At 43.7% G+C, this 25922-nt stretch overlaps 1 protein-coding gene across 11 annotated transcripts in view; it reads left to right on the top strand.

Moving 5' to 3' along the window:
- Positions 1 to 15120: 15120 nt before the first annotated feature.
- The window catches only part of Gapvd1 (GTPase activating protein and VPS9 domains 1), a 76448-nt gene continuing 65646 nt past the window's right edge, over positions 15121 to 25922 (top strand). For 9 of the 11 annotated variants that reach the window (XM_038335938.1, XM_038335935.1, XM_038335937.1 and 6 more), the window contains exon 1: positions 15121 to 15263. The gene's annotated coding sequence lies outside the window, so the exon portion shown is untranslated. Of the gene's footprint in view, positions 15264 to 25214; positions 25361 to 25922 lie in introns of all 11 variants that reach the window. The other 2 variants (XM_038335932.1, XM_038335931.1) reach the window with 1 other exon arrangement.

Below are 25922 nucleotides of genomic sequence, written 5' to 3'. Positions count from 1 at the left end.
AAGGTCAGCCTAGGAACCTTAGTGAAAACCCTGCTCAAAAGAGGAAGCTGGAGTTGCAGCTCTGTTTTAGAGTACTTGCTTAGCTTCCTCAAAGCTATGGTCTCAATCCCCGGTCTCTTGCTCTTGTCTCTGTCTCTCTCTGACACACACACATACACACACACACACACACACACACGTGTGCGTCTTGCTAACTTAATTTTGGGTTGGGTTGAATTAGGTTGAGATGGGCTCATGTAGGCCTGGCTTGCCTCTAGTTACTCTGTAGTCAAGGTTAGCCTTGAACTTCATATCTCCTGCCCACCTCCCAAGTGCTGGGATTTGAAGTGTGTCACCAAGTTTGGTTATCTGACCAACTCTAAGACAGCGGTTCTCAACCTCCCTAATGCTACGACCCTTTAATACAGTTCCACATGTTGTGGTGACCCCAACCATAAAATCACTCTCTCTGCTGCTTCATAACAGTAATTTTGCTACTGTTGTGAATTATGATCTAAACATTTATGTTTCCAATGGTTTTAGGTGACCCCTATGAAAGGGTCAGGGTTTGTGATGCACATGTTGAGAAACACTATGCTAAAAAATTAAATATGTCAGTGGCTATAGTATCCTTTACTTTCTTCTCTTTTCTTAGGAGGGGGTGTTAGATCAAGACAGTGTTTGTAAACCAGGCCTCCTTTGAGCTCTCAGAGCTCTGCCTGCCTCTGCCTCAAGAGTGTTAGGATTACAGGCCTGCACCACTTCTGCTTACCTCTTCTTTTTGAGACTCAATGTTGCTAGCTAAGCATATGACATATCCCTGGCTGGTCTGGAACTTGCTATATAGACTTAGCAGGTCTTAAACTCACAAAGACCCTTTACCTCTACTTACCCAGTGCTGAGATTAAAGTTATGAACCACCATGTCCAGCTGTAGTCTTCTTTAAAATGTAAGCTTAATGAAGCTGGATAGATGCTCAGTGGTTAGGAGCACTGCCTGCTCTTGCAGAGGACCCAGGTTCAATTCCCAGCACTCACAACCAACTGTAACTTCAGTTCCTGGGGATCCAGTGTCTTCTGCAGGTACCAGGAATGCACATGATGCACAGACATACATACAAGTAAAGACCCATACACATAAATTATTTTTAAAGACACACATGTAATTTATATACGTAATAAAAGCACACACATATGTAATACATATAATAGACATGCACATATGTATGTAATTTAAGTCAGGTGTAGTGGGTGGTACAGGCCTTCAATCCCAAGATTCAAGAGGCAGAGGTTGGTAAGGTAGGTCTCTGTGAGTTCAAGGTCAGCCTGGTCTTCAGATCGACTTGCAGGCCAGCCAGGTTTCATACTGAGATCTAGTTTCAAAATAAAGAAATGAAATTCAAGTACTTTATATATTATGGCATATCCTAAGGCACAATTCTGGTGACAATAGGTAAGTACACAGACAAAAATATTTGCTGAATCTTAAGGACGTCATAAGAGCGAGTAGCCACTATAATCAAATGTACACAGTTTCTTTGTTGTTTGATGTTTTGAGACAGGGTCTCTCTATGTAGCCCTAGCTGTCCTGGAGCTCCCTTTGTGCACCAGACTGGCCTCAGAGTCACAGAATCCTCCTGCCTCTGCCTCCCTCCTGAGTGCTGGGATTGAAGAGGTGTCACCATGCTCAGCTTTCTTCTCACTCTTTCATTTTGTTTGGTTTTTCGAGACAGGGTTTCTCTGTAGCTTTGGAGCCTGTCCTGGAACTAGCTCAGTAGACCAGGCTGGCCTTGAACTCACAGAGATCCTCCTGCCTCTGCCTCCCGAGTGCTGGGATAAAAGGCGTGAGCCACCACTCCTCCAGCTTCTTTTCACTCTTAGGGAAGCATTTTTCCACCACGTGTTAGAATTTAGGAATCGAAGGCCCAAGAAATACAGAAGTTTGCCCTAGGAATTACACACCTGAGAAGTTATGAACTCAGGATTTGAGTGTAGTACAAATTCTATTTGGTCTTAATAATAAAAACCCAGAGTCAGATATAGGGGATAATGCTGACAGATCAATGAAGCAGAGCACCCAGCCACTAGAGTCTTACCTCTACCAATGCTCAGATCAAAGGGGCGAGCCTGTCTCTAGGAATCCTCAGACTGCATCTGTATTCCTGGCTCCTCCCACTTCATACTCCTCTCTCCACCCAGTCATATCCCTTCCTGTCTCCATCTCTCTAGTGCTGGGATTAAAGGCGTGTGACTCCCAAGTACTGGGATGTACTTGGTGTGAACCACTACTACCTGGCTCTGTTTCTTTTTTAGACTGGATCATTCTCATGTAGCCTTGAACTCAGAGAAATTATATGTGTGTTCCTCTATTGCCTGGCCTCTATGACTCACTGGTGGCTTAGCTCTGCACTCTAATCTTCAGGCAAGCTTTATTTGGTAGATTACAAACAAAGTACCACCACATTTGAGCCTTTGAACCATGGAAATTTGATTTTATTGTTGTCTGGTTTGTTTTTATTAATTCTAAATTATGTGTCTGTGCACATGAGTACAGGCACCTTGGAGGCCAGACAAGAATGTTAGATCCCCTGGAGCTGGATTACAGGCAGTTGTGAACCACCTAACGTGGGACTAGAGCTCAGGTTCTCTGGAAGAACAGTGTATACTCATAGCCACTGAGACATCTCTCCAACCCATTTGCTTTCTGAGACAAGAGTCTCTCACTCTGTGATCCTGGCTGGCAAAGGAAGACTGTATACACCTGATCTTCTTGCCTCCACCTCCTTACATAGTGGTTTAGGAAGTGGGGAAAGTTTGATTTTTTTTTAAGGTTTATTTTTATTTTGTGCATAAGGTGTTTTGCCTGCATGTATGTTTGTGCACCACCTGCACCCTTGGAAGCCAGAAGAGGGCATCAGGACATGAACTGAAGATACAGACTGTTAGCTGTCATGTGGTGCTTAGAATGGGACCTGGGTCCTTCTTCCATAGTAGCGCACGCTCCTAACCACTGCGCAATCTAACCAACCCTGGGAAGTTTGGTTTTTAACCTCTACAGAGTAGGTTGTTATCTTCTCCTTCCGGTTCAGAGGACAGAAAACAGCTGCATATTTTGATAAAGAAACAGAGGCTTTTATGTAGTAATTTAAACCAGCCCATTTTGCTTGTGCTCCTAAGAGTATAAAAATACATATTAATCGGTGATAAAATTAAGCTAGGGTAGGACTCAGCAGGCTTAGGTATCATTTATATATTTGTGTGTTGAAGGTTGTTTGCTGCTGGGTACATCTGTCTAGTTGGCCTATGAACTTTCGGGATTTCTCGTCTCCCTGCTATCCATCTTGTGGTAGGAAGAGTGGAATTATGAAAGCACACTACTATCTTGCTTTTGATGTTTGTTTTGGGGGGTTCAAACATGCTGGTCCTCATTCTTGCACAGCCAGTGCTGTATCCATGGAGCAATCTCCCCAGCCAATTGTGTGTGTGTGTGTGATCTTGTACATGTCACAGTGTGGTGAATGTGGCAGTCAGAGGACGATTTGTGTGAACTGATTTTCTCGTTCTACCATGTGTGTGTCAAGGATAGAACTCGGGAGTTCAGGCTTTGAGATAAGCACCTTTACATGCCAAGCCATCTCACTGGCTGGCTGGCTTGTCCTCCCTCCCTCCCTTCTTCCCTCCCTTCCTCCCTCCCTCCCTCCCTCCCTCCCTCCCTCCCTCCCTTCTTCCCTCCCTTCCTCCTTCCCTCCCTCCCTCCCTTCCGAGACTGCTGAAATCTCTGCAGTAATAACTACCATGCCTTGTTTGTATATTCCAACACTATACAGAGATGAAAGTGGATTAGATGCGGCTGAAGAGATGGTTCAGCAATCAAGAGCACTGGCTGCTCTTTCAGAGGACTCTGGTTTAATTCCTAGCACCCACATGGTAGCTCACAACTGTCTGTAAATCCAGTTCCAGAGGATTACATTTATGCATATGTAATAAAAATAAATTAATTATTAAAAAAGAAAGTGGATTGGAACTACACATAACACCAAGGATAAGGAAGGATATGTACCTTATGTTAAAAGACAGGCAAAATGGGGCTGGGGAGACAGCTCAGTATTCTACAGCATTTGTTGCTCCTGCAGAAAGAGTATCTGGGTTTGATTCCCAGCAGCCATAGGGTGGCTCACAACTGTCCATGACTCCATATCCAGGGGATCCAGCAAACTCTCTGGCCTCTGCACACACTATGCACATACCTAGTGCACATACATACATTCAGGCAAAAACATCCGTATACATAAAATAGAATATAAATAAACATAATAAATCTAAAAATAGTCAGTCGGGGATAACACACGCCTTTAGTCCCAGCACTCAGAAGGCAGAGGCAGGCCGGGCGGTGGTGGCGCATGCTTTTAATCCCAGCACTTGGGAGGCAGAGGCAGGCGGATCTCTGTGAGTTCGAGACCAGCCTGGTCTACAAGAGCTAGTTCCAGGACAGGCTCCAAAGCCACAGAGAAACCCTGTCTCGAAAAATCAAAAAAAAAAAAAAAGGCAGAGGCAGGTGGAGTTCGAGGCCAGCCTGGTCTTCAGAGCAAGTTCCAGGACAATCAGGAATGTTATACAGCACTGTCTCAAGCCTTTCTCAGGGGAGCTTTTAAGCACAAAAAAACCTTATTCTGGGTTGACACACTTCAGTTAACAAGAACAGTTAGCCAGAAGCAGAGCTATGAAACCCAAAAAGCAAGGATAGTACATTAGAGACTTTCCCAGAACTGTGGACTTGGATGGGTTAGGTCTGTGTTTTACTGTTGGCAAGTGGTGCTATCTACATACTGAGTTTTACTGCCTGAATAGTATTTCCACCATGGAGTCAGCCATGCTAAGGTCTGAGGACCTGTTTTTACATGATGACCTAATTTGATCCTTGAATTCTACAAGGTGGCAGAAAAGAACCAACTCCTGATTACTGTCCTCTGACCCCCCAACTCCTGATAACTGTCCTCTGACCCCAAAGGCCTACACACACACACAAAAAAAAAAAAAACAAAAAAAAAACTGAGCTCCTGCAGTGTTTTACTGGAAAAGTTGGATTGATATGTCTTCTCAGGGCCAGAACAAGGCTCAGACTGCTCCTGAGGAGGACTGAGGTTCAGCCATCCTAACTACTTGTTCCAGCTGATTCAATGCCCCCTTCAGACCTCTGTGTACACCAGCACACACATGGCACACATATGTGCATGCAGACAAAACACCTCATGACACATAAAATAAATCTTTGAATATTTTCAAATGTCTTCTCATAGTCTGTCTGTGGGGAGCATTAACACTATCGTCTACTTTCCAGAATATTCTCATGTACATTAACTCACTTCATCGTAGCAGGACAGCAGAACAGAAATCCCTGACATTGCATAACGAAGAACCTAAGATTAGGGGGCTGGAAAGATGGCTCAGAGGTTAAGAGCACTGGCTATTCTTCCAGATCCTGAGTTCAACTCCCAGCAACTACATGGTGACTCATAACCATTCATAAAGAGATCTGGTGCCCTTTTCTGGCCTACAGGCATACATGCAGACAGAACACTGTATATATAATAAATAAATACATTTAAAAAATACCAAGACTAAGCCTCTTTCCAAAATCATGTACCTTTAATTTTTTGTTTCATACTCTCTCCAAGAAATGCAAAGAAGCCTCAGTCTGGGTCTAAGCATTCAACTTTTTTTGTTTGTTTGTTTTTGAGACAAGGTTTCTTTGTAGCTTTAGATCCTGTCCTGGAACTCACTCTGAGGACCAGGCTGAACTCAAACTCACAGAGATCTGCCTGCCTCTACCTCCTAAGTGCTGAGATTTTAAAGGTGTGTGCTGCCACCTCTGCCACTACCACCCAGCAACATTTTACTTCTTATCTAGACAGGGCTTTCTCTGTTCCTCCCTGTCCTGTGCCTCCCAATTATTTTCCTTTAGAAAGGAAGACAGCCTGTAATTCCAACACTCAGGAGGTGTAGATGGAGACTACACTTGTGTCTCCTGGCTGCCCAGATCTGAATAATCACACAAAAACTATATTATTTACAACACTGTTTTGGCCAGTGGCTCATGCATATTTCTAGCTAGCTCTTACATCTTAAATTAACCCATTTCTATTGGTCTATATATTGCCACGTGTTCATGGTGTTACCTCATTCTCTACATGTCTTGTTTCCTCGACAACTGGCTGGCTTTGCCTACTCTCTCTATATATCTCTGTCTGGATTTCCTGCCTGGCTTTACTCTGCTAAGCCACTAACTGAAACAGCTTTATTCATCAACCAATAAAAGTAACACATACATAGAAGGACATCCCACATCAAAGAGGTTGACAATGGAGGATAATGAGTTCAGGGCCAGCCTGGATGGACCACACAGTGAAAGTACTGTAAATATAAGCCAGGCATGGTGACTATAGCTGCAATTGCAGGAACTTGAGGCAGAAAAATTGCCACAAGTTTAGGTCAATGTAGGTTACATAGTGACATAAGTCATGGGATGACGAATGAGACCTTGGTGCTCTGAAAGAAACAAAGAAATGAAGCAGTAAGTTTCTCAGCATGAAAGGCACCTGCCACCAAACCTGACCATCCAGAGCTCCTTTGTAGGGAACACACACGGTGGAATCACCACGTGCTTCTGGAGGCAATGGAGAGTTGACTCTCTGCTTGTACCTTTTTATTTTTTTATTTTTTTGGTTTTTTGAGACAGGGTTTCTTTGTAGCTTTGGAGCCTGCCCTGGATCTAGTTCTTGTGGACCAGGTTGGTCTCGAACTCACAGAGATCCACCTGCCTCTGCCTGAGATTAAAGGTGTGTGCCACAACTACACAGCCTTCAGTTACATTTCTAACCTCAAAAATCTATTTGGAAATCTATGTGGACTTCTTTTCTTGGGAGGGGAGTTGCCCATTTTTCTATTGGCTTTCTTATTCTTATTTATATTGTAAATATTAGTAATTTTTATTATAACTATTGTCAGTAACTCTGATATATGTTTTTATTCCCTTAACTTTTATATTGAGATAGGGGCTCATGTAGCTCAGGCTAGTCTTGAACTCACTGTGTAACTGAGACTTACTTTGAACTTCTGATCCTCTTGCCTCTACCTTCCAAATGCTGGTGTTACATGTATGCCACCCCCAGTTTTATACCCTGCTAGTGATGCAATTCAGGTTTTCTGTGTGCTAGACAAGCTCTATTCCAACTAAACTACATTCCTAGGCCTTCTTATTGATATTTTTCTAAAACCCTTAGATTTTGAAATCATTACAGACTTATGAAATTGAAAAAATTATAGAGCACCGTGTTTCTACTCAGAGGAGATCACCACTGACTGGCCAACTTTCTCCAATGTTCAACTCTGGAAATTCATATTGGAATATTGTTTGTTTGTTTTAACTAATATCCATGTATTTTTAGACATTTATTTATTTTCTGTGTTCCTGTGTGTTGGTATGCATGTGGAGCTCAGAGGACAATTTCTGGGAGTCAGTTCTGTCCTTCCATCATGTAGGTTCCAGGAATCAAAAACGTAGGCCATCACGTTTATCAACAACTGCCTTTTCCAGTGAACTATCTTGCTGGCTATCACTTTCATCCTTCCTTCCTTCCTTCCTTCCTTCCTTCCTTCCTCTTCTTCCCTTCCTTTCTTTTTTGATACAGGGTCTCACCATGTAGTGCTGGCTGTCTTACAACTCAGTATGTAGACCAGGCTAGTCCCAAACTCACAGAGTTCTATCTGCCTCTGCCTTCCAGGTACTGAGATTAAAGGTGTGTGTCACCAGTGTAGGGTAAAAGGACCAGCCAAAGAAACACACCCTGACCCTGAAATCAGAACCAAAGAAACACACTCTGTCTCTGACTAGCTCAGCATGAAAACCAACCAATCCTTGAGCACAAAAACCAACTAATCCCTGAGCATGAAACCAGCCAATACCAGCTGGGTTGTGGTGATGCACACTTTTAATCCTAGCACTCAGGAGGCAGAAGCAGAAGGATCTCTATGAGTTCAAGGCCTGGTCTACAGAGTGAGTTCCAGGGTTACAGAGAAACCCTATCTCAAAAAAAGAAAGAAAGAAAGAAAGAAAGAAAAAGGAAGGAAGAAAGAAAGAAAGCAGCCAATCCCAAAATTCATACAAGCCAGGGGGTTGAAATTCAACCAGTTCCCACCCTGAAAATCTTTACCCTGGAAAACTCTGTCCCTAAGAAGCCCTGGTGTGGGACAATAGTCTATATTTTGTCAATTACGTTTTAAATAATAAACGCTGATTGGCCAGTAGCCAGGCAGGAAGTATAGACAGGTCAATGAGAACAGGAAAATTCTGGGAAGGAGGAAGCCCATTCTTCCCCAGTCCTGTCTCAATCACAAAAGAAGAAAGATGTGATTACCCTGCTAAAAAAGATACTGAGCCATGTGGCTAACATAAATAAAAATAATGGATTATTATAAGTTATAAGAGCTAATAAGAAGCCTGAGCTAATGGGCCAATCAGTTTATAACTTATGTGAACCTCTGTGTGATTTCTTTGGGGCTAAACAGCTGTACGACTTGGTGGGAGGACAAAAACCCAATCTACAAAGCCCTATATAAGCCCTCTGCCTGTTCAGTTGGGACATACCTTTATCCACCATGGCAGAGGCAGCCACCTTCCTGGATGCTTCTTGCTTCTTTCCTCACAATCTCTGTCTCTGTCTCTGTCTCTCTCTCTCTTTCTCTCTCTCTCTCTCTCTCTCTCTCTCTCTCTCTCTCTCTCTTTTTTCTAGACAGGGCTTCCCTGTAGTTGCTGAGCCAGTCCTAGAACTTGCTCTGTAGACCACAGTGGCCTCGAATCACAGAGAGAGATCCACTTGTCTCTGCCTCCCATGCTAGGATTAAAGGTGTGCACCACCACCTCTTGGCCCAATAAATCTCTCTTTTTAAAAATCTATTTATTATGTATTAGTGTTCTGGGCACCAGATCTCATTATAGATAGGGTGTGAGCCATCATGTGGTTGCTGGGAATTGAACTCAGGACCTCTGGAACAGCAGTCAGTTCCCTTAACCTCTGAGCCATCTCTCCAGCCCAGTCCTTTCGTTTGAGTAGAGTGGAGCAGAGAAGTAACATCTTTTCAGTGGAGCAGAGAAGTAACATCTTTTCACTGGAGCAGGAATGCACAAGAGTGGAGGAAAACTGTAACTCTTTCCATCCGGAAAGCCTCCCCTGCAGGGGCAGAGTTGTTACATTGGGGAAAGCTTTCTCTGGAGCAGGGCTGCAAGCAGCTGTGCTTACAGCAAGTCTGTGGTATTCCTTGGCTCCTGACTGCCAGGATCCCTTTCCATCCAAGTTGCAATGCTTACAAACATGCCTGGTCTACATTTTCTTCATTCACCCTTCTGTTGGTGGGCATAGGCTGTGTCCACAGCTTGGCTGTTGTAAATAGCGCTACAATAAATACAGTTGTGTGGGAGTCTCTGCAGGACACTTGGATTCCTTCAGGCACACGGTCGGAAGTCTCCCGCCTGGATCATTTGGAAGTTCTGTATTTAGAATTCTGAGGAATTTCCACACTGATTTCTACAGTGACTGACCAGTTAACATTGCCATTATTTGCTGTCCCAGCACTGGGGACTGAATTTATGGCCTCCAGTATACCACTGGTTTATATCTCTAGCCATCCTACTTAAGTCTCACTATGTAGCCCAGGCTGGCCTCAAACTCACGATGTCTGCCTACCTCTGCTCCCCAGTGCTGGGATTAAAGGAATGAGCCATGATATCCTGCAAATGAGGTCATTCTTTATGTACTAATAAGGAAAGAGGCCTGAGATACAGTGTCTAATAAAAAGAAAATTGTAGAACATATGTAGGATGTAAAAAGTGATCTTACATTTCCTAAACACACACACAAATTGACAAAATGGCTTTCTCTGTGTAGCACTAGGAAGAAATTAAGGGAATTTTATCTGTTTTGCTTCATCTTTTTGTCCCCGTGGTTTTTTGAGAGACGGTTTCTCTGTGTAGCCCTGGCTGTCCTGGAACTCACTCTGTAGGCCAGGCTGCCCTTGAACTAACAGAAATCTACCAGCCTCTGCTTGTCAGTGCTGGGATTAAAGGCGTGCACCACCACTGCCTGGCTGGTTTTGTCTTAATAACTATTGAATGAAATAGAGTTGTTGCCATCTCTGTTTTATGATTAAAATAGGTAAAACCATGTCTCAGGTAACTCTTTCTTTTTCATATTTCACTTCCTAACTTTTTCTTTCTTTCTAGATAGGGCTTCATTTTTCTTTCTGGGATGGTTTGTAGTAGGAACCAGGTAATCTTTGTTATATAAACTCTAATCACATATTAATAAAAGCAAGCCTATAGGCCCAGTGAGATGGCTCAGAAGGTCAAGGTTCTTGTCTCCAAGCTTCATGGCCTGAATTTAGTTCCCAGAACCCATATGGTAGAAGGAAAGGATTCACTCACAAGAGTTGTCTCCTGACCTGCAAACACACACACATGTATAAACAAATACAGAGACACTGACACACAGACACACTAGTACTCACAGGCACACCCACACAGACACACTCACACTTGCACATACAGAGACACAGACACTCATACACACAGACATACACTCACAGAGCACACACATATGCATAAACATATACACAGAGACATTCATATACACATACAGACACACTCATATGCGCAGAGGACACATACATGCATAAATAAATAGACATACACACACAGAGACACGTATACACACTACACAAACACACATACACACTCACACAAAGTCATTCTCCCACTACCCCCATCAATTGCATAAATAAATTAAGAAAGAAAACAAAAAGCTGAACACATGAGACTGGAGAGATGGCTCAGTAGTTAAGAGGGAATATTGCTCTTCCATAGCACCCAACTTTGGTTTCCAGCATCCACGTCAGTTGGCTTTTTACTTCAGTTCCAGCAGATCCAATCAATACCTCTGGCCTCCTTGATCACCTGTACTCATGTGCACAGATGCACATGCACACACATAATTAAAAAATAATAAAAATAAATTTTTTAAAAAGCCAAATGCATATTTATTTCTAGCTAGTAAATCAAGTTTAAGGTTAACAATGGTTAATGGTATGGGGACTTTATGGACCAATTATTGATTTTAATCAAGTAGGGCTGGGTGTGTGGCTTTCACAGGAGGTAGAACACTAGTTGGCTAGTGTTCCCTGGGTACCATCACCAGAACTGCAAACAAATAAGTAAATCATCAATGAAAAGACAACTATGGGGTGGTGTCGGGAGAGGACTCAGAAAGCTAAGGTGTTTGCTGACAAGTCTGATGACCCGAGTTCTAATCCCAAGCCCTACCTTTTAGAGGGGAAAACAAATTTCTACACGTTGTCCTCTGACCTCCATATATGCACTCACATGTATATATATATATATATATATATATAACAAATAATAAATAAAACAACTTTTTTATGGCTTTTTTTTGGTTTTTTTTTTTTTTTTTTTGGTTTTTTGGTTTTTCGAGACAGGGTTTCTCTGCAGCTTTTTTAGAACCTGTCCTGGAACTAGCTCTTGTAGACCAGGCTGGCCTCGAACTCACAGAGATCCGCCTGCCTCTGCCTCCCGAGTGCTGGGATTAAAGGCGTGCGCCACCACCGCCCGGCTTTATGGCTTTTTGAGACAAAAATCTATTATGCAACTCTGGCTATTCTGGAACTTGCTCTGTAGACCAGGCCTCAAACTCACAGAGATCCACCTGCCTCTGCCACTCCAAGTGCTGGGATTAAAGAAGTGTACTACCAGACCCTGCTTCTCCTTCTTTCCTTCTCCTCCTCTTCCTCCTCCTCCTCCTCCTCTTTTTTTTTCTTTTTTTGAGAACAAAATCTCACTGTGTATCCCTATCTGGACTGGAGCTAATTATGTAGACCAGGCTAGCCTTGAGTTTACTTCTTGCTTTTGCCTCCAGAATGCTGGAGTTAAAGGCATGAGATGACATGTCCAGCCCCAAAAGATCTTTAAAACAGATTCTATGTCTAAGTTTTTTGTTTTGTTTTTCAAGACAGGCTTTTTTTTTCCCCCTTGGTTGTCCTGGAACTTGCTTTGTAGACCAGGTTGGCCTTAAACTCACAGAGATCTATCTGCTTTTGCCTCTGGAGTGCTGGGACTAAAGTCTCACCTAGTTTTTTTTAATTCAACACATCTAATTAATAATGAAGTTGACAGATCACCCAGCTTTTGTCTGCTGGTTTTGTTTTGTCTTACTTCTCTAAGACTGGCTAGGCACACAAGGACAGAATGCAATGATTTCAAAGTTTAATTTCTGAGTTTGTTGCTGCTATGTGATTCTGAGGCACAGTGCTTTAATGGGCAGCATGGATTTGGGAGTCTGAATATCTGAACTCTAATGAAGAGCCAGTATGAATTGTCACTGCTGTGGTCAATTTGAGACAAGGTCTTGCCCTGTAGCCTAGGCTGGAGTCACACTTGTGATTCTCCTGCCTCAGCCTCCTGAGCACTGACATTACATGTATATACCACCATGCCCAGAAAGATTCAGTGAGAATTTGAGACTGTGGACAAATAATTTTACATCTCTGTATGGTTGGCTGAATTGTGTATCAGGAAGAAAAATGTCTTTGGATGGAATTCATTGTTCATTTTCTATTTATTCTTGAAACAGAGTCTCAAATATCCCATGCTGGCTCCATTCTCCCGTCTCCATTTCTCAAATGCTGGAATTACAGGTGTAAACCACACTCAAACAACAGTAAGAAGAAAAATTATCACATGACAAATTCTAGAAAGAGAACAGGTGATCTGCCTGGCAGAGCAGCACTAGCTCTAGTTATTAAATTCTGACCATTTTCCCCCAAATTTATTAATTTGGGTCATATTTTTCTCTCCCACACATAAACACTCACAGCCTGTAAGAATCATTGTTGTAGTGATCCAGGGTTCTGGTAAGAATGTTATATTCCTTGGGAATGCTCAGTGGAAAGATTAAAAGCTGCCCATCTTGTTTAGCTCCATTTGTAGCTGACAGAACAGGTCTCTACCAATGAACCCAACATTCCTGTTCTCTTTTCACTAAGCATGCACAATCTGCTTCCATCAAGACTCTTAAGATCTTTTAGCACCTTTGTCTTCCTGTTATTTGCATGTTTACATACTCATTTATGCATTTACAATCTATTTACATACCCACACATTCTATTTATTTGTTTATTCATTTGTGTGGGGAGCAAGTCCTTGCCACAGTGAAGGTCAGAGGACTTCTCGAGCCATCTAGGGTGCTTGTGATCAAACTCTCGTGGTCAGGTTTGGTGGCAAATACCTTTCCCTGAAGCCTTCCTTTTGAGTCTTTGGAAAGCTATTCCTTTATCTCCATGCTCTGGAGCCTTTGAACACAGAGAACCCACAAACTGGGTTTGGCCTTATGCAATCTACAAATTCCATCTTCTATCTTAAAATCCAGCCATAGTCAAGTTTCCTTTCCTTTCATTTCCTCTTTCTTTCCTTCCTTCCTTCCTTCCTTCCTTCCTTCCTTCCTTCCTTCCTTCCTTCCTTCCTTCCTTCCTTCCTTCCTTCCTCCCATCTTCCCTCCCTCCCTTCTCTTCTTCCTCCTACTCTTTTTTTTTTCTTCTCTATATAACCCTGGCTATCCTGGAATTTACAGAATCCTGGGATTAAAGTTGTGAGCCACCAATTCCAGTCTGAGTCCCGGTTTCTTAATTTAATAGATCTCTTTCTCTGGACTCTCACAACACTTTGTAATCTAGTTTATTTATTCTTACATTTCTTAATCTATGGGAGTGCCTCTCCACTTTAGATTGTAAATTGTATCCACTTGCTCTTTCATCTTCTTGGTGCTTTGTACAATGTAACAGGCTGATAATCTTTAATTGAACCACTTCTGGACTCTGTTGAATGGCAACTTAGTAGCAATAACATCTGACCAAGATGCTATTGTAATGAAGTAGCAAATAGGAAGCAAATTCGGTCAAAAAATTTCTTTTGTGAGTCACAGGATTTCTTTTGTATCTCACAGGGTAGCTATGCCTGGCTTGGACTTGCTGTAGCTCAGACTGGTCTGAACTCTAGCCTCAGCTTGTACAGGTGTGAGCTACCACGCCATTTAAATTCTGATGAGTTATAAGGAGGTGCACGGGAGAGTAGTGGAAGGCAGGCTGGGATCTGATTTACATTTGAAATAGTTGGGAAGATGAGTTTTCATTCTTTTTTTAAGAATTTTTTTGTGGCCTCCTGGCGTTGTTGGATATATTCCTCGTCTTCAATGTTTTGAATGGCTGTCAAGTAAGAACCAAACCCTGCTACAGGCAGCCTAACTACTAGCAAAGGGAGGAAAGAAAAGGGAAGCCGATTTCGGCTCAGCAGAGGCAGAACTTTTTAACTTTTAGAGCTGTCCAACAGTGGAGGATGCTGCACTTCTTAGAGGTTGTGATCTGCCTAATATCGGAACCTCTGAAACAGAAGTGACACAGGGAGGCCATCTGGCTGAACTTGCAGAGTATCCTTGCACGGGCAGGGGCTGCACCAATGACCTTTAATGTATGTTCTAATGCTAAGATTTCTATGACTGTTCGTTTCTGCTAACTTGACGTGTTATGTCATTTTTGTTTAAAAACCACACAAAATTTAAACATATGTAATGTTACTGTATGGTTTACAATAAAAATCGACCAAATGAGAAGGGGGAAATGAGATTCAATACTAAAAATGAAGATAGCGCCCAACTGACATAGCTTTTAATTTAAAGGGAGAGTGCGTGCGTGCAAGAGTGTGTGGGGAGAGAGAGAGAAAAAGAGAGAGAGAGAGAGAGGGAGGGAGGGAGAGAGGGAGAGAGAGAGAGAGAGAGAGAGAGAGAGAGAGAGGAGAGGGAGGGAGAGAGAGAGAGAGAATTATCGGATGATGTCCCGGGCAAGCGAGGAGTGTCATTTTTCCCCCCACGTCATCTCCAGCACCAGGTACACCGAGAGGTGAGAGCGGGGTTCGGCAGACAGGTCTCGGCGAGGCGGCTCTACCGGGAGCGGAAGGGCGGCCGCTGGCCGGACCACCGATCCCAGGGGGCCCCGCGGCGCCGCGCACGCGCACTAGCGAGGGGGCAGCGCCGCCGCAGGAGGCAGGGAAACCGACTGGCGATCTGTGGCGGCGGCTGGGCGGCGGTGGCAGTTCTCAGCGAGGGCGACGGCTCGGAGGCCGAGTGGCCGTCCGGCGGGGACCTGGGCGCCGTCCTCCGCATGACCTCCTCGGTGAGTGCGCGTCTTCGGCCGGCCCGCGCCGCGTGCGCGGCTCCAGGCTGGGCAGCTCCGCCGTCCGGCCTAGCACCGAAGCCTGCGCCTGACGGCCGCCCCGCCCGGATCCCCGGGCCCCGGGCCTGCCCCGTGCCCGGCGGGCGGCGCTTGGGTAGGAAGCCGCGCGGCCGGACCCCGCGGGAGAGGTGGCGGCGTGAGGGCCCCGGGTCGGCCTGAGGCGTCGGGGACACAGGGCCGTGGGGGATGGGGCGGGAGCGCGACGCGGCGGGAAGGGGCGCAGTAGCGCGGGTCGCCTCCGTAGGCGTCCGGGGCAGGTGGGCAGCCGAGCCGCGGAGGCCAGGAGCGGACCGAATGGCTTCGGAGCGCCGCCCGTGACGCGCGGGACGCTCGGTGCTGAGGACTCCGCGCACTCGCAAACGCTCCCCGGGCTTGGCGTCTGTGCACTTGCTGATGGTGGTCTGAAGTGTCCGTTCTTTCCACTCGCCCCTCTTCCTTCAATGTCGCCTTTATGGTCGGGCAGAATTGTCACGGCTGCTTGCTGGGCAGACCGCAGAAGAACGGGATTCATTGCATTATCCTGTATAAAGTGAGATACGGTGAGGTGTGAGATGAGAGGTAGGTACAAGGGGGACTCTGTTCTTTAACGTTAAAATTGAGTGAAATCAAGCTTCATAAGATGAAACTTTTGAGTTTGAGCAAAATACACTTGCCTCGGAAACTCTGGCCTTGGCACTAAAGTTTCCAGCACGCGGTTCCTCAGTGGATTGAATGTAGATAGAGTGTACTGGTTCTTTTGCGAGAATGAGGGTAAAATTACACCTTTATTTACAAACCAGTAATTGAAACTGACTGTTGCCTTCAGTTCTGAAAGCAGGCAGCAAACCACAATAATACTAGCAACCCCTGTGAACTTGCCACCAATAGAAATTACAGATATTTTTGTATCACGTTTACAGTTGGAACTATCTTAATATATCATATCTGTTTATCGATGAATGTCTTTGAGTTTGGGAGTTTCGGTTATAGCCTATGTAATATGCTGTAGTTGTACACATCAGTTTTTCATTTCATAATGTCAGTATAATAGGTTTCCTTTATACTCGTATAAATTTATTTATTTATTATTTATTTATTTATTTTCAAGATAGGGTTTCTCTGTGTTACTTTGAAGTCTGTCCTGGAACTAGCTGTTGTAGACCAGGCTGGCCTCGAAGTCAGAGAGTCCACCTGTACTTGTATGAATTTTGCGTTTAAAAGCAATCTGAGAAGGAGTCCTTAAGGTTCAACAGATTATCAAAGAGGTAAATCCATGGCACAAAGTGATGAAGAATTCCTGAAATAAAAATAAATTTTAGGTCAGGTGGTGGTGACGCACACCTTTAATCCCAGCACTCAGGAGCAGAGGCAGGAGACTCTCTGTGGAGGCCAGCCTGGTCTACAAATTGAGTTCCAGGACAGCCAGGACTGTTACACAGAGAAACCCTGTCTCAATAACAAAAAACAAACTAAGAAAACTTTGGAGAGGATTTTGCCTTTTGGTAAGAAACCCGCGGTGGTGGTGGTGGTGGTGGGGGAGCAGACGGGGGAAACAGTATACATACAAAAGAATTTTATAATCAAGGATCTAATTGCCCTGTTGATCTAAAACTAGGTATGTACACCAGGCTGGTCTCAAACTTGCTGTAGCTCTTCCTTTCTCTGTCTTCCAAGTGCTGGGGATGTAGGGATATGCCACCACTCCTGACTTTTTTTTAAAGCTCTGGAGTAGTAGTTTTGAAAGCTAGACCAGACTGTAAACTAGAATGTTCATCTAGTTTACTGGGGAATCAGCAAAGTACTGTGCTGAAGAAAGGGAAGTGAGTACTTCGGTCTTTTGATTTTTGTGCTGAGGCATCTGCACACTTTCAAGTGGTTGAGGCCCTTAAACTTGTGAAAGGGAATTTTAGTATCTGCTGATTTTCTTTCTTTGTGTGTGTGTGTGTGTGTTTGTGTGTTGTGGGTATGTACATGTTCATGTGTTTATATGTGTATGCATGCATTTTTGGAAGCCAGAGTTTCATGCTGAATGTCTTACTGTCTCTACCTTATTTATTTATTTTTTTGTTTTTTGAGACAGGGTTTCTCTGTGTAGCCCTTGCTGCTTGGAACTCACTCTACGGGCCAGGCTGACCTCGAACTAAGAGATCCACCTGCCTCTGCATCTCCAGTGCTAGGATTAAAGGCTTGTGCTACCACCACCTAGCAGCTTCACCTTAGTTTTTGAGACAAGATTTCTTACTGGCTTGCCAGCAAGCCCCAGGGTCCTTCTGTCTTTGCTGCCCCAGTGTAGCAATTACAGGTGCTGGCCACTGTGCTGGCTTTTTGCATAGGTGCTGGGAATCTGAACTCAGATCCTCAGGCTTGTGTGGGAAGCACTCTACCAACTGAGCCATCTCCCCAGCTGTCTTCCTCTTCTTAAAATAAATGGACTTTATTTATTGTTTTTGTATCACTATGGATGGAACCTAGGGCTTTGCACATGCTAAGCAAGCAATCCACTGCTGAGCTGTGCAACCAACATCCCTTTTATGGTTTTTTTTTAAAATCATGGAGATGGTGTGAACTTTACATAGGAAGAGATCCTTATTTTTCTTTCTTTAAGTGAAAAATAGCAGCCTTAACTATAATATGTCTTCGGTTGTCGTCCCCCCCCCCCCAAGTCAGAGTTTCTCTGTAGCTTTCTTTCTCTGTAGCCTGCCCTGGAACTAGCTCTTGTAGACCAGGCCTCAAACTCACAGAAATCTACCTGCCTCTGCCTCCTGAGTGCTGAGATTAAAGGTGTGTGCCACCACCTGGTTGGTTGTTATTTTTTGATATATGACAAAAAATAAAAAATACATTATGGAGAGTTAGAAAGTTGGTAAATCGTTTTTTTTTAAAAATTCTCTTTTGATGATGGGTTGTGGTGGTGCATACCTTTGATTCCAGCACTCAGAAAATGGTGACAGGCAGATCTCCCTGAGTTCAAGGCCAGTCTGATCTACAGATGGAGTTCTAGGACAGCCAGGGCTATGCAGAGAAACTCTTGTCTTAAAAAACCAACAACCAAACAAACAAATAAAAACTTTTTTCAAGTTCTTCATGTTCTGGCACTCTGGTAGACCTGAGAGTGGACTCAGAGTCCCAGGCACTCTGGACATGTACTCTCCTAATGAGCTGTCTTTCTACACAGCTCTGTAGTTTCTCATTTTGAGACAGGGTCTCACAAATTTGCGCAGGTTGGTTTGGAACTTGCTGTATATCCCAAGCAGGTCTCAAAGTGGCAAATCTTTGTCCCATACTCCTTTTTTTTTCTTATGACGTATAGCTATCTGTTGTTATGATATCCATCTATCTGTCTCTATATATCTATATCTATCTATATATATTTTTTCTTTTTTTCCCCCTATTTTTTTTTTGAGACAGGGTTTCTCTGAGGAACAGTCCTGGCTGTCCCAGAACTAGCTCTTGTAAACCAGGCTGGCCTTGAACTCACAGAGGTCCACCTGCCTCTGCCTCCCGAGTGCTGGGATTAAAGGTGTGCACCACCCAGCAGATATTTTTTTCTTTTTCTTCCATGCTTACATGCCATCTTATTACAACAGGAACATTCTCTTCACTGCTGTGCTAGAATAAGGGCTGTTGCCTAGTAGGTGCTCAGTAAACAATCCATGGACAAATGAGTTAATCTTTTTCTTTTATTTCCTAGCCTCCAACTTCATATGTAGCTGAGAATGATGTTTTTGGTTGTTTTGTTTTGAGACAGGGTTTCTCTGTGAAACATTTTTGGATGTCCTGGAATAGACTGGGTCTCAAACTCACAGAGATCCATCCACCTGTCTCTGCCTCCAGAGTGCTGGGATTAAGGGGGTGCACCACCATTTCCTGTTTGTGCTATACACTTGTAATCTGAGCCATTCATTATGGAGGCAAGAGGAACAAGAGTTCAAGGCCAGCCTTGACTACTGAGTGAGTTTGAGGGCTACATAAGACCCTGTTTCAAAAACAGACACAAAAAACCTTATCCAAAAAGCAACAACAAAATTGAATGTGTGTGTGCATGCGACTGCACACACATGCACACACAATGGGTCAAACCCAAGGTCTCCTGTGTGCAAGTCAAGCCTAGGCCACAGTTCTGCTTAAGCTGTGTATGTGTTTCTATACTTTTTAGTAATCTATTTTCTTTTTTTTTTTTTTGGTTTTTCGAGACAGGGTTTCTCTGCAGCTTTAGAGCCTGTCCTGGAGCTAGCTCTTGTAGATCAGGCTGGTCTTGAACTCACAGAGATCCGCCTGCCTCTGCCTCTCAAGTGCTGGGATTAAAGGCATGCGCCACCACCGCCCGGTTTAGTAATCTATTTTCTTGAGAGAAGGCTGTGCTCATACTCTTGTAACTATAAAGCAGACATGATGTCTCCTCATTATCTGTCTTTCCAGAACGGTGCTTGCTTGGACCTGCTCCCATATAATGCTGGTACACCCACACAGAGACGAGTAGAAAGCATGTCATTAGACATGTCCAGTTTTCTCCTCTTCCTTCATTTGTTTACTAGCATATATTTTATCAAATTTTTGTGACTTTTTAAAAAAGATTTATTCATTTATTCATTTTATTTATTTTTTTAAATATTTATTTATTTATTATGTGTACAATATTCTGTCTGTATCCCTGCAGGCCAGTAGAGGGCACCAGTCCCCATTACAGATGGTTGTGAGCCACCATATGGTTGCTGGGAATTGAACTCAGGACCTTTGGAAGAGCAGGCAATGATGCTCTTACCCTCTGAGCCATCTCTCCAGCCCTTTTTTTTTTTTTTTTTTTTTTTTTTTTTTTTTTTTTTTTTGGTTTTTTTCGAGACAGGGTTTCCCTGTAGTTTCTAGAGCCTGTCCTGGAACTAGCTCTTGTAGACCAGGCTGGCCTCGACCTCAGAGATCCGCCTTCCTCTGCCTCCCGAGTGCTGGGATTAAAGGCATGTGCCACCACCGCCCGGCTATTCATTTATTATATATAGTGTTCTGCCTGCATGTGTTCCTGCAGGCTAGAAGAGGGCACCAGACCCCATTACAGATGGTTGTGAACCACCATGTGGTTGCTGGGAATTGAATTTAGGACCTTTGGAAGAGCAGGCAGTGCTCTTAACCTCTAAGCCATCTCTCTAGTCCCATTTATGTGACTCTTGACAGATTAAGTAGACCAAAAAAGTCAAAATATTAATAAAGGACCAAGGCCTAGAAGCCCTTTTCCTTTATTCACTTCAGGATCAGAGCCAAATAGTACGCTCCCAAACAATTATTTGGACTAAGTACTTGCTTTTTTTTCTCTTTTTCTGTTTCTTTTGTGGTACTTTAGCTCAAATCCAGGGCCCTGCACATGTTAGGCAAGCAGTCTACCATGGAGCTACATTCTCATTATAAGTGCTTATGATTTTGAAATTTTAGAAGTTTGTGGGCTACTCAAAGTTCAGTCCCAGCACCCATGTGGCAGTTGTCTGTAATCCAGTTCCAGGGGATCTGGTGTTCTCCCACCCCACCCCCCTTTTTTTGAGACAGGGTTTCTCTGTATAATAGTCCTGGCTGTCCTGGAACTTGCTGTGTAGACCAGGCTGGCCTCAAACTCACAGTGATTCAATTGCTTCTGCCTCCTAAGTGCTGGGATTAAAGGTGTGCACCACCATGCTTAGCTTGATGCCTTTTCTTTACCTCCATGGGTACCAGACCCCCATGGGGTACACATACATCCAGGCAAGGAACTCATAAATAGATTTAAGAAAATTCAGAAATTAGACTACACTCACCTATTTTAACCCACTCTGAACCACCTTAGAATATATGTTTTATGTATAAAGGCTGTAGTACCTCGGACAGTAAGAACTTAAGAATGCTTACAAAAGTAAATATCAGTTTTGTGGAGCTGGAGAGATGGCTCACAACCGTCTGTAATGGGATCAGATTCCTTCTTCTGGTGTGAATGGAGAGCACTCATACACGTAAATACATGAAAATATATGTATTTTAGGGGAGAGGGTTTGAAGCAGTTTTACTGTGTAGTCAGCCCTGGCTATCCTGGAACTCACACACTGTAGACCAGGCTGCCCTCATATTCACAGAGATCCACCTGCCTCAGCCTTCCTGAGTGCTGGGATTAAAGGCATGTGCTGCCTGGCTAATGGCTAAATAAATTTTTTTAAAAAGATTTATTATGTATTCAGTGTTTTGCTTGCATGTATGCCCATGGGCCAGAAGAGGGCACCAGATCTCATTATAGACATTTGTGAGCCACCATTTGGTTGCTGGGAATTGAATTCAGGACTTCTGGAAGAGCAGCCAGTGCTCTTAACCTCTGAGCCCCTAAGTAAACCCCCCTTTTCTTTTTTTTAAAAGAATATTGCTTTTTCCCTCTGGGGATAGGGTATCACTGTGTAGCCTAGGCTAGCCTTGAACTTGCAATACTCCTGTCTTAGCCTTTCACATGCTGGGATTACAGACGTGAACCATTCACATGTGAGCAACAGATTTCTATACCAGAAAAGCTAAAGAAAGAGCAAACAGGTTTTTGTTGTTGGTGGTGGCTTTTTTTTTCTGTTTGTTTCTCAGAGGTTAAGAGCATTGCCTGCTCTTCCAAAGGTCCTGAGTTCAATTCCCGGCAACCACATGGCGGCTCACAACCATCTGTAATGAGGTCTGGTGCCCTCTTCTGGCCTGCAGACATACACACAGACAGAATATTGTATACATAATAAATAAATAAATATTTTAAAAAAAAGAAAGTATTTCATCTCAGGCCATGTGGTGGTGGCGCATGCCTTTAATCCCAGCACTCGGGAGGCAGAGGCAGGGGGATCCCTGTGAGTTCGAGGCCAGCCTGGTCTACAAGATCTAGTTCCAGGCCAGGCTCCAAAACTACAGGGAAACCCTGCCTCGAAAAAACCAAAAAAAGAAAAAAAAAAGAAAGTATTTCATCTCAGAGGCTGACATGTTGCCTACTCACAAATCCCAGTGTTTAGAGTGTGAGGCAGGAGTATCATGAAGGTTGGAGGCCATCTTAGAAGGAAAACAACTTAGTTCATCTTTTCTTCCTTCTTTAGAACCCAAAGGATCTAACCTTTCATTTCATTTATTTTATTTATTTATTTAAATTTTTGATACAAGGTGTTTTAGTTAGGATTTTTTATTGCTATGAAGAGACACCATGACAACTCTTATAAAGAAATCATTGAGTTGGCTCACTTACAGTTACACAGGTTCAGTCCATTATGATAATGATGTGGAGCATGGCAGTGCGCAGGCAGATGTGGTGCTGGAGCTGAGAGCGCTGCATCTGTAGACAACAGAAGGTCCATGGACTCACACTGAGAGAAGCTTGACAAAGAGACCCCAAAGCCCATCGCCCACAGTGATACACTTCCTCTGGCAAGGCTACACCTCCTACTAGTGCCACTCCCGCTGGTGGCCATTGTTCTCAAACCATCACACAAGGTCTTGCTATGTATCTCTGACTGGCCTGGACTGCTATGTACACCATATGAGCCTTGAATTCACTCACAGAGATATGCCTACCCTGCCTTTTGAGTGCTGGTATTAAAGGTGTACACCACCATGCCTGGCTAGGAATCTAACTTTGACTTTCTACTAAAATAAAGCACCCGTTAACTAGCCATTTAAGGGTGTAATACTCCAATTTAGATTCCAACAGAAAAAACTTTAAGGCTCTCTCTGAGTGTTTTTTTTATCTATATTTTGGTTTTTGACTGGGTTTTTCTGTAGCCCTGGCTGTCCTGGAACTTGATCTGTAGATCAGGCTGGCATTGAACTCAGAGATCCACTTGTCTGCCTCTCTAGTGCTGGGATTAAAGGCATGCACCATCATTGCCTGGCTTAAAAATATTTTTTTTAATTAAATTTATTTTATTTTGAATTTTATGTATACAAGTGTTTTGCCTGCCTACTTGTCTGTGTGTGCACCATATGTGTCCCTGGAGCCCTTGGGGGCCAGAAGAGGGTATTGAATCCCCTGAAACTGGAGTTATGGACAGTTGTGAGCTGCTTTGTGGATACTGGGAACTGAGCCTGGATCCTTTGCAAGAGCAACAAATGCTCTAACTGCTGAGACATCCCTCTAGCCTCTGAGTTTTTGTTCCATCAATTTTAAAACAAAATTATTAGCAGTGATAGTAAGAGCTAAAAACTTATCGATATTTTTCCTTGGGTATTATATAAAATATTTTTATTTTTAAATGAGGGCATTTTACTGGCTGGTGTCTTCTGAAGAGGTTTTAGAGCCGAGGTGCTGACTGTAGAACAGAATGCCTGCTGTGAGAGCCGCTGACCTGAGGTCAGTCCCTGGAGCCAGTGTGAGAGTGGAGGGAAAGCTGTCCTCTGACCTCCACATCCTCTCTGTATGGAGCGTGCTGTGCCAGCCCCCACTCTGTAGCTGGAAGTCTTTTCTCTGTCCATCCAGTCCCACTGGACCAGCCTCTCTCCCTCAGTCAGTCCCCACAAGCTGCTTAGTGCAATAATCATTTGGAGGCTTAATATTAATTATAATTGTTTGATCGGTGGCTCAGGCTTCTTACTGGTGAGCTCTACATATAAATTAACCTATTTCTAATAAACTGTATACCACCATGTGCCCTGTGGCTTGCCTGTAGTGCTCTAGCATCTTCTCCAGTGACTGTTGGCATCTCCCCTCGACTCTGCCTCCTTTCTCCCTGTATCTCTGCTTGGATTTCGTGCCTAGCTATATTCTGCCCTGCCATAGGCCAAGGCAGCTTTATTCATCAACCAATAAAAGCAACATATATTCACAGCATACAGAAGGACATCCCACATCACTACACTCCTATAACTGATCTTTTTGTTTTTTTCTGAGACAAACTTTCTCTGTGTAACAGCCTTAGCTGTCCTGGAACTTGCTTTGTAAACCACACTGGCTTTGAACTCTCAGAGATCCTCCTGCTTCTGCCTCTTGAGTGCTGGGATTAAAGTCATGTGCCTTCACTACCTGATGACAACTGACTTTTAGGCCAAGACGTTTCTTTTGGGTAGAAACATAGTCATGATTGTTAAGAAGAGCCCCTCCTCCACCAACGCAAATAATTTAAATCAAACCAGATTAGACCAAATCAAAGATGCCTACGTTTAATAAATGCAGTGCTCCCGAGTGGCACAGGAGCATGGGGAGGGAGTGGAGACAGAGGGAGGCAGAGTCCACACAAACCCCCCAAAACCATGTGTTCCTTTTTTGGGAGTAAGCCCAAATAGCCTGTGGGAGTGGTCCTGACCCTCCCTGGGGAGGGGTCAGCATTTCTTGGGCTTTCCTGGAGGTGGAGTCAGGACCAAGGCAACTCCCAGGGGGAGGGGGCTTCCAAAGATGGATGTTGAGTATTACAGTGATAGGAATGCTGATTGATGTTTGTGGTGAGTACTTGTGATTAGTATAATATCAACATTCCAGCTTGGAGCTGTGCCTCAGGAGCTAGAGTGCTAGTGCATGATCTATGATGTCCAGCTTTAATCCCAACATTTTGTAAACTGTCCAGGTGTTGTATACACTTGGAATCCCAGTACTTGGGAAGTAGAGACAGAAGTTCAGGTCATCCTTGACTACATAATGAATTTGAAGCCATCTTGGGCTATATAATATTGCCTTAAAAACAATAATAAAGAAATGAAAAATGTGGTAAATATAGCTTGTAGGCTACTGCTTTTTCTTTCTTTCTTTTGAAAATAATTTATTTAACTTTATTTTATGTCAGATGCCCTGGAACTGGAGTTACAGACAGCGTGACCTGCCATGTGGGTGCTGGGAACTGAACCCTGGTCTTCTGGAAGAGCAGTCAGTGATTTTAACCTCTGAGACATCTTTCTAACCCCCCCCCCCTTTTTTAATTATTTATTTTTATTTTATGTGTATGGGTGATTTGCTTGCAGGTATGTCTGTGTGACAAGTGTGTATTGTGTCATGGAAGACCAGAAGAAGGTGTCAGATTCCCTGGGACTGGAGTTACAGACAGCAGAGAGCTTCCGTTTGGAACTGAACCTGGGTCCTCTGAATGAGCAGCCAATGCTCTTAACCAGTGAGCCATCTCTTCAGCTCCTTATTTACTTTATGTTTTATTTTTATATGCATTGGTGTTTGAGGGAACCGGTTCCACTGGAACTTGAGTTATAGATAGTTGTGAGCTATCATGTGGGTGCTGGGAATTGAACCCAGGTCCTCTAGAAGAATAACCAGTGCTCTTAACCTCTGAGCCATCTCTCCAGCCACCCCCTTATTTACATTTTAAGTGTGTTTGTGTGCATGCATATGTGTGTGTGCATGTGCGATCTTGGCGTACAAGCCTGAGGAGGCTGGCAGAGGGCACCAGATCTTCCTGGGGTTGGAGTACAAGGCAGTTGTGAGCTAGTGAATGTTCTTCCAAGAGAACAACAAGCACCATACTGGGATTAAAAATATTCATGGCCTGGCTTTTTGGTAATATTCTGGGTTAATTCCTAGCAGTGTTTTTTTTTAATTAAAAAATTATGTATTGCATTTTATGTGCATTGGTGTTTTTACCTGTATGTGCGCTTGTCATGAGTGTCAGGTCCCCTGGAACTGAAGTCACAGACAATTGTGAGCAGCATATGGGTGCCAAG

This window comes from Arvicola amphibius, chromosome 7 (genome assembly GCF_903992535.2).
Source record: "Arvicola amphibius chromosome 7, mArvAmp1.2, whole genome shotgun sequence".
In the NCBI taxonomy this organism is placed as follows: Eukaryota; Metazoa; Chordata; class Mammalia; order Rodentia; family Cricetidae; genus Arvicola; species Arvicola amphibius.
The sequence above is the reverse complement of the archived record's forward strand: the minus strand, read 5'-3'. Positions and strand labels throughout refer to the sequence as shown.